The 9,290-nt window shown below is 37.3% G+C and overlaps 1 pseudogene; it reads left to right on the forward strand.

The window, feature by feature from the left end:
- Positions 1-6,021: 6,021 nt before the first annotated feature.
- Positions 6,022-7,438, forward strand: LOC116592151 (annotated as a pseudogene).
- Positions 7,439-9,290: the final 1,852 nt, after the last annotated feature.

The raw sequence follows: 9,290 nt of genomic DNA on the forward strand, positions 1-9,290 counted from the left end.
GTTAGCGTGCTGTGCAGAAAGAGTCAGTGTGGGTGAGGCAAGGGCCACACATTTGATGGGGAGATAATTGTGAGCAGTAGCCACACAGAATCAAGACTCGAGGCAATGTCAATAAGAGGTTCTGAGCAGAGGGAGGAAAAAATAAAAAATAAAACAAACAAACAAACAAAAACCTTGAAATTTCCCATAGAAGAAAGATCCAGCTCTAACTGCTTACTATACCCTGATACCCAATCCCAAGGATACAAAGAACTAACAAGCAAACAACCTCTCCAAAACAAACAAAACAAAACAAAATGAACAACACCAACAACAAAACACCTCGTTTCCAGTAATGACTGTTTTCTTGGCTCAAAGCCTGGAAGGGTAGAGTAGCTCAGAAATGGTGGGGAGAGAGGAAATAAAGGTAAGACAGAAATCACAAACTGGTTACAAGCACTCTGTCAGTCCTCATCCCTAAGCTTGAAGCAATAGCTAGCTGGAGGAGGAAAGGAGTTCTAAATGAGATAAGAAAACTATTTTTATCTTACACTGGAATGAGTATTTTATTTTACACTGGAATTTTACAATGAAACTATAAAAATGGACTGCTTGGGCTTAAAATGCCTAGAGAGATGTTTATTTTTGAGCAGTGATTGAGAATATTATTGGTCCAGCTTAATTATTCGTCTATTGGCTTGGCAGAAACAATGAATCTTCAGATTAGGTTTACAGGATAGTGAGAAAAATTTTCTTTAAAAAGTTGTCTAATGATTACACCCTTTTGAATGTAGTCCATGTAGAAAAATAAAACATACATAACATTCTTAAGGTAGTATTAGACATATAGTAGGAACTTAATAACTATCAGTACCATTAGAAATGGATGTTGACTTCTAATTGATGGCTAGCATTCTATAAAATATTAGAAAAATGAACAAATTAAACACCACATACTGTTAAAAACCTCTCTTTATATGTTTATAGCCATCATCTCTTTTTTAACTCATACCAGATGTTCACTTGATATTTTTTGAAGGGATGGTAGTCAGAGCAAGAATATGTAGCTTTCAAAATGAATAAAAACTGTATACACTATAGGGATTCAAATCAAACGGATCAGCATTGGCTAACATGTGAGAGAGGATTCATGGGTAAGTGAAGCCATCGATCATCGGAGGTTTAGTAAACTCTGGATAGAAGGACAGAGGTTTAGTGGAGCCACGTGAAGATGGGGGAGGCAGGGTGGGTAATTGGGAAGAGCACAAAGAACTGGTAATCCAAGTTATACTAATGTTTGTGGTAAACTGAGATCTTTGATATATTTTAGTTTGAATTTCTGGTGATTATATTATCCTCCTCAGTGAATAGGATCCCAATGTGTTTATCATGGCCACTCTTTAATTTTATTTAATTTTAATTTTAATTTTAATTTTATTTTAATTTTTTAATTTTTATTTTTTTTAATTTATTTGACAGAGAGAGATCACAATCAGGCAGAGAGGCAGGCAGACAGAGAGGAAGGGAAGCAGGCTCTCTGCTCAGCAGAGAGCCCGATGCGGGGCTTGATCCCAGGACCGTGGGATCATGACCTGAGCCAAAAGCAGAGGCTTTAACCCACTGAGCCACCCAGGTGCCCCCAATTTTTTTTTTTTTTTTTAAGATTTTGTTTATTTGATAGAGAGAGAGAGTGAGCATACAAGAAAGCGGAGCAGCAGGCAGGACAAGGAGAAGCAAGCTCTCTGCTAAGCAAAGAGCCCGATGTAGGGCTAGATTCCAGGACTCTGGGATCATGACCTGAGACAAAGGCAGATGCTTAACTGACCGAGCCACCTAGGCATCCCCCACATTTTTTTTTTTTAATACAGCAAAATATTTTTGGCCCATAATATCCCTATTTCTGGTAACCATAGTCCATTCTGATTATGAATTGGTCTGTGAATTTTAACGGTTTAGCAAATGAGCCTGTCAATAATAAAAGGACTGGCATGTAGAGTAATTAAATGTTAACATATCTTTAAGTTGTCTATAAACTAAAGATAGTTTAACTTAAAATGCTTCAAATATTAAAGAGTTTCTGAATTAAAACTATGGAAAGAATATTACCATGTCATTAACCTAGAAACTGGGAACAAAACTAAGTGCTACTTTTTTTGACCACTGAAAGAACTAACTATTTCTTTGAATTTTGTTTGTTTGCTTGCTTTTTTTATTTTTTTATTTTTTTATTTTTTATTTATTTTTTTTAAATATTGTCTTTTTTTTTTTAAGATTTTATTTATTTATTTGACAGAGAGAGATCACAGTAGGCAGAGAGGCAGGCAGAGAGAGGAGGAAGCAGGCTCCCTGCTGAGCAGAGAGCCCGATGTGGGACTCGATCCCAGGACCCTGAGATCATGACCTGAGCCGAAGGCAGTGGCTTAACCCACTGAGCCACCCAGGCAACCTGCTTGCTTTTTTTAATGCCACTATTTGGCAATATGTAATAGTGCCTGTATTCCTAATGGACATACATAAGTGCTCTCACTCATTTTACTCAAAAAGCATGTAACACACACTAGAGAATGCAAAATACATCTCTGTTATAAGACATAAAGCAAATACACTCATTTGGTAAAACAAAAAGTTCTTATTTTACCTTTCCAGTTCAAATAATTCCTTTGTAAATGCTAATTATTAGAGAAATTTTCTGGCAGAAATGATTAGGTACTAGAAATCTTTCGACCCCATGAAGATTCTTATCCCTAAAACTTAAACAAAATTGTCAATATAAATTAAATAATATGAACAATTTTATGTTTATAGAAGAAGTCTTTTTAGACTCTTAATTTTCATGATAAGTGGCTAAATATGTACTATACGTTAAAAAAAATCCTGATGCAGGGGTGCCTGGGTGGCTCAGTGTGTTAAAGCCTCTGCCTTCAGCTCAGGTAATGATCCCAGGGTCCTTGGATGGAGCCCCGCATCAGACTCTCTGCTCAGCAGGGAACCTGCTTCCTCCGCTCTCTCTGCCTGCCTCTCTGCCTACTTGTGATCTCTGTCTGTCAAATAAATAAATAAAACCTTCTAAAAAAATCCTGTTGCAAAAAGTTTAATTACACATTAATTAAAATGTGCTTCCTCAGAAAGTCCACTGCGTTAGTCATGTCAATTGAAAACAAGCTTGTCTCTTTTGTCAAGGAAAAAAAGTCCTTCTTTAAATCAAAAAGCTGATGGTATTGAACCTCCAGATAACTTCTCTCATGTTTATTATATTATATTATATTATATTATATTATATTATAATGTATTTATATATTTATATTTATTGCTTTTATATATTAAAAGCAAAAATGTAAATTATGAATGTATAAATATAATCTGAATAATAATAAGTTTAAACATGAACACATTGTGATGCATGCATATTTAACAATAAGCTTGTGAAGTACTGTATTCCCAATCATTCTGGGTTTACTCACATATTCCTTTTCAGAGCCAGTTCAGCAAAAACATCACGAGGTAAAACAAAGCAACTCACTCCACATAAGTCATATTGATTCAGAATATCTTGCCAGAGAGGGTGATTGATAATTTAAGTTTCCAGATACTTGTGTCTCCAGTAATTATCTTTCAGTAAGTGCTCCAACAATGAAGATGGCTTGTTCACCAGTACCAATAGCAATATGCTATTAGTGATACGTTTTCAAACTCACTCTGGAGTTGCATTAGGACAGAATGCAAATAAACTCACAGGTACATTGAAAGCAATGAGTTACTTTGCTTATTTGTTCTTGGAATTAGCAGGCAGATGCTATAGCCTTGTTACTGGGAACAACTCCCAGCAGGCAGTATGTATCTTTGGTCCATGCTGAATCCACTAGTTATCTCCATGAGTATTGCTAAACTAAAGGAAGAACATCTGCTGTGCTGGTCATTTAGACAACAGACTTGCCGAACCAATTGTGATCATTCAAATCTTTACTAAACTAACATCCATTTGAATAAAGTTGATTTACTTATGCTTACTGAACAATGATTCTACAAATTATAGAACTTGCACAGGTACCTAACAATCTCTTTATAATTCTAAATTTTTAAATGGGGTTTATTTATTAATATAAAGTTAATAAAAGCCCAATAATTTTCTGTTTAGGAATATGCTGAAATTGACCAAAATCATCAAAAGTAATGCTGCATAAATTCTTAGGGATTGCATTTGCTGATGTTAAGCATCTTTATGATTTTAAGTATGCTAAACAATTCTGTGGGGTTGAAGAGGGCTGAATACTGGAAAATATTCCAACTCAAGTAACAAGAAGGCTATGAATTTTGGTGAATTAGCCATTTTAGTAATAGTAAACAAATTGGGATTGCATACCTTATTGTAAAAACGCAAAGGACTAAAGACATCACATGTCCATTAGCAGTCCATCTAAGATCCAGTTGAATGATTCACTAAATTTTCAGATTCTAGGTAATCACCCACCAGAGATGCTGATTTAAGAAGTTAGGGAAGGAATCCAAGAAATCAGGGAAAAACTCCCAGGAAGAAGAGTGATGCATTTTTGAAACTTAATAATTACGAGGTAAGCTATTCTTAATTCAATCCTAAAGAAACGGTGATAAAAAGTTTACTTCATACTGTTCTACCTGCCCACTAAAATCATAGAATAAAAGGTATGTTCATTCTACAGGAAAAAAAAAAAATACAAACAACATTAACAAGAAATTTCTAATTCTTCTAAAAGCCTACAGGATAGTAGGCTTTTATTTTATTTTTTTTAAAGATTTTTATTTATTTATTTGACAGAGAGAGATCACAAGTAGGCAGAGAGGCAGGCAGAGAGAGAGGAGGAAGCAGGCTCCCTGCTGAGCAGAGAGCCCGATGCAGGGCTCGATCCCAGGACCCTGAGATCATGACCTGAGCCGAAGGCAGAGGCTTAACCCACTGAGCCACCCAGGCGCCCTGGATAGTAGGCTTTTCGTATCTATTGATTTAGTTGATACACACTTTGTACATCAATTGGTTTTGGATGAAAGTCACAGAAGACTACTTACTCATCTACTGTCAGTAGAAACAAGTTATCATGTCACATAACAGAGTATGGAAGCGAAGAAACTTTAGTTTTTAAATTCAGCAACTCAATGATGTCTTTAAGGACTTAGATTCTTTTCAAAGCTTTGTTCTGCTTTCTAAACCTATTGTCTTTATCATGGGCTCTTCTTGTGGATAGGAGAAAGTTACAGCAGCCATAGGCCAAAACCAGACTTGACATAAGGGAGTTTCTGTTACCTCCTTCCTTTGTCCCTTCCTTCCTTTCTTCCTCGCCTCCTCCCCCTCCCCCTTTTCATTTTCCCAGTCATCCTTGGCCGCCTCCTCTTCCTATCATCCCTCCTTTTTCCCTCCCTCCCTGTCTCGAGAGTAAACACAACTTCTATACAGATTTCAGGCAGCTATCCCTGATGGCCTTATTGGTTAAAATAAGTCTACAAGTTAATACAAGTCTATGACTAACTACAACACTGGAGAGGGTAATGAGCCCTGGTAACAGGTTTAAACTCATTAGGGTTTGGTAACTGGAGTTAAGGAGGAGATGACCTTACCTAAGTCCTATGGTAAAGAGTTGAACACCTTTATAAAATTTGAGTTCTACTGAAATGAAGAAGAGGGGTGTAGCTCATGGATATGTCATCAAAGTTTCTTAGTATTTATTAAGCATTTTACCAAACCTTTTATGCAGTTATATACTGTTTTACCCAGGAGCACTATGAAGTGTTAAAAACAGAGTAGATTCCTGCTTTGTTGTGTTCTTTTTTTTCCTACTTTTCTAAATGGTTAAGACAGATACAGTTAGAATACAAGTTGGATATTTAAAATTGTTCTCTATTCTTTCTTTTCACTTTACGATATTAAAAAATGTAAAATATAAGGCAAACTTTAGTGAATGTGGGCAATATTCTTTCTTCTTCAGTGATCAAATAAGAGAGAAGAGATTTTATGCAACAGGTTTGCCACCAGAACACAGATGTTGTGAAAACCTCTGCGAAACCTAAACCAAAATGGGAAAAGAAAAGATTCATATCAACATTGTCCCCATTGGACATATAGATTTAGGCAAGGCTACCATTACTGGCCATCTGATCTACAAGTGCAGTGGGATTGACAAAAGAACTATTGAAACACTTGAGAGAGTATGCTGAGACAGGGAAGAGCTCTTTCAAGTTTGCCTGGGTCTTGAATAAACTGAAAAGTGAACGTGAGCATGGTATCACCATTGATATCTCCCTGTGGAGATTCAAGACCAGCAAGTACTATGGGACCATCACTGTCACTCCAGGTCACAGAATCCTTATCAAAAACAATTACAGGCACATCTTAGGCTGACTGTACTATCCTGATTATTGCTGCTGGTGTTGGTGAATTTGAAGCAGATCTGCTCCAAGAATGGGCAGACCCATGAGCAAATCCTCTGGCTTACACACTGGATGTAAAACATCTAATTGTTGGTGTCAATAAAATGGATTCCACTGAGCCACCCTACAGCCAGAACATATACAAGGAAATCATTACAGAATTCAGTACCTATGTTAAGAAAGTTGGCTACTGCCCCGACATGCTAGAATTTATGCCAGTTTCTGGTTGGAATGGTGACAACTTGCTGGAGCCAAGTGCTAACATACCTTGGTTCAAGGAATGGAAAGTCATCTGTAATGATGGCAATGCCAGTGAAATCACACTCCTTACAGCTCTGGATTGCATTTCTGCCACCAACTCGTCCAACTAACAAGGCCTTGTGTGGACCCCTCCCAGATGTCTTCAAAATTGGTGGTATAGGTTCTGTCCCTGTGGACTGAGTAGAGACTGGTCTTCTTAAACCTGCCATGGTGATCTCCTTTGCTCCAGTCAATGTTACAACTAAAATAAAGTCTGTTGAAGTGCACCAGTAAGCTTTGAGTGAGGCTCTTCCTGGGCACAATGTGGGCTTCAAGAATGCATCTGTCAAAGATGTTCATTGTGCCAGTGTGGCTGGTGGCAGCAAAAATGACCCACCAAGGGAAACAGCTGGCTTCACAGATCAGGTGATTATCCTGTACCATCCAGGCCAGATCAGTGCTGGATATGCACCTGTGCTGGATTGACTAACAGCTCCCATTGCTTGCAAGTTTGCTGATTCTAAGGACTAGATAGATAGTCATTTTGGGGAGGAAAAAATGGAAAATGGTCCCAGGTTCTTGAAATCTGGTGATGCTGCCATCACTGCAATGGTTCCTGGGCAAGGCTGGATGTGTTGAGAGCTTCTCTAACTATCTCCCTCTGGGCTGTTTTGCTGTTCGTGACATGAGACAGATAGTTGCTGTGGGTGTTACCAAAGCAGTGACCAAGAAGGCAGCTGGAGCTGGCAACATCGCCAAGTCTGTCCAGAAAGCTCAGAAGGCTAATGAATATTATCCCCACTACGTGCCACTCCAGCCTTAATTGGTGGTGGAAGAGCAGTCTCAGGACTGTTTGCATCAGTTGGCCATTTCATAGGAAAAGACTGTTTAATGAGAGCAGTGCCTTGTAAAATCTTCAGAAGAAAAGGAGAATGCCTTGTGGACCATTTTGTGGGTGAGGGGGCAGCTTTAAGTTATTAGTTTTTAAAATTGTCACAAAATCTTGATGCTCATTAAAATAAAAGTTTAATGAAAAAAAAAAAAGAAAAAAATGAAAGAAAAGAAAAGAAAAACCACCAGCTTGGGAGTTTCAGAGTATCTTTAATATTTAAACTTGTACTTGCTTTTTGCTTTTTGCTTTTTGGACTTTAATAGAGTAGTTGCAGTGTGTGTGTGTGTGTGTGTGTGTGTGTGTGTGTGTGTTTTAACATCGCTGATTACTGTGCACAGAAGATAAAAACATTAAAAAAAAGATACATTAGTTAAAGTAATCAGGTTTTCTGTTTTTAATGTATTTTTTCATGCCTCCAGATCTCCAATTTGTCACAACTTTCCATATGCCACCTATCTCAACGGAAGAAAACCGCTAGTTGGTCAAATTGCTTTTTCCCCTTCCCTAGTGTATCTGCATGCATTTCACACTGCACTGAGCAAGAACGCTAGAAATATGAACTCAAAGGACATCAAGATGTTATGCCTTCTCAGTCGGTATCTGTGATTGGTGGAATATTTACTTAGATGAATACATGTTTGTTCCTGCTCATTAACCATGGTGATTGCAGAAGGAAACTGGAGTCATTTAAAGGTGATAATCAGCCCTGTCATCCATAAAGCATTTTTTGGGGGGAAAAGAATAACAAAAAAGGCTTCTATGTCTAGTTTAATGCATACTGTTAGGTCACGTCAATCATGTATTTTACCATGGTATATTGACATATTTTGTACTTAAAATAGGCATGTACTTAAAATAGGTAAATACACATAATCATATTATGGAAAATTGGCACAAGAAAAAGACTGAATTCATTTAATTAGACTTGTCTTCAGTTAGGAATAAAGAGAAGCTCTGAAATAGTGTCTTGACCAAATGAAAATGGTAACATTTAGAGTACAGAAAATTCAGATTAGAGATTTTAGGCTTAGAACAAAGGGTCAAATGTCATCAGAGGATATTAACACCTTAACATCTTTCCTGTCCTTGATTTTGGTGTTAAGTCTCATTTTTATGGTCTCCAGATGGCTGCCAGATCTCCAGCCATCACATCAATGTTTCAGGCATGAAGAAAGGAAAGAACACAGAACAAAAGGAATGCATGGACCTGAGTCCTTGGAAGTTTCTCTGGGACTTTTGCCTTCCTATCATGGGCCAAAAATACATAGCATGACAGAGGAGGTGAGAAACATTTATTATTATTATTATTATTATTATTAAATTTCTTAAAGATGGCCTATTAACACTACAAGTTAAATAGAATTTTGTGGTAAGAAAGAAAAGAGGATATTGGGTGGGCAATATCTTGTCAATTCATCAGTATGAAAGAAACTTGCCAGTTTAACTCTCATAAAGAAATGATATAAATGGGTAAGATGAAGTTCAAAATTTAAGGTTTTTTTTTAAGGTGGGGGATGTCTGGGACAGAGCAGAAAATATTAAGAAATATGTTGAACCTTCCCTTTAGGACCAGTAGAATCCTATTTGTGTTCACAGGTTTCAACGGATATTTCTATTCTGAAAACACTTGGAGTACATACTTGTCACCCTCTCTTTATCATTCATTATCCAAAGGATGTAGATGCCCCAGGCCCCGATGCTCTGTATTTAGTATGCAACATGAGCAAAACCAACTTCTACTTCCCCCATCTGCATCTGTTTCCAACTTCCCTATTCCTCCTCG

The sequence above is a fragment of the Mustela erminea genome, chromosome 1 (genome assembly GCF_009829155.1).
Source record: "Mustela erminea isolate mMusErm1 chromosome 1, mMusErm1.Pri, whole genome shotgun sequence".
Taxonomy (NCBI): Eukaryota; Metazoa; Chordata; class Mammalia; order Carnivora; family Mustelidae; genus Mustela; species Mustela erminea.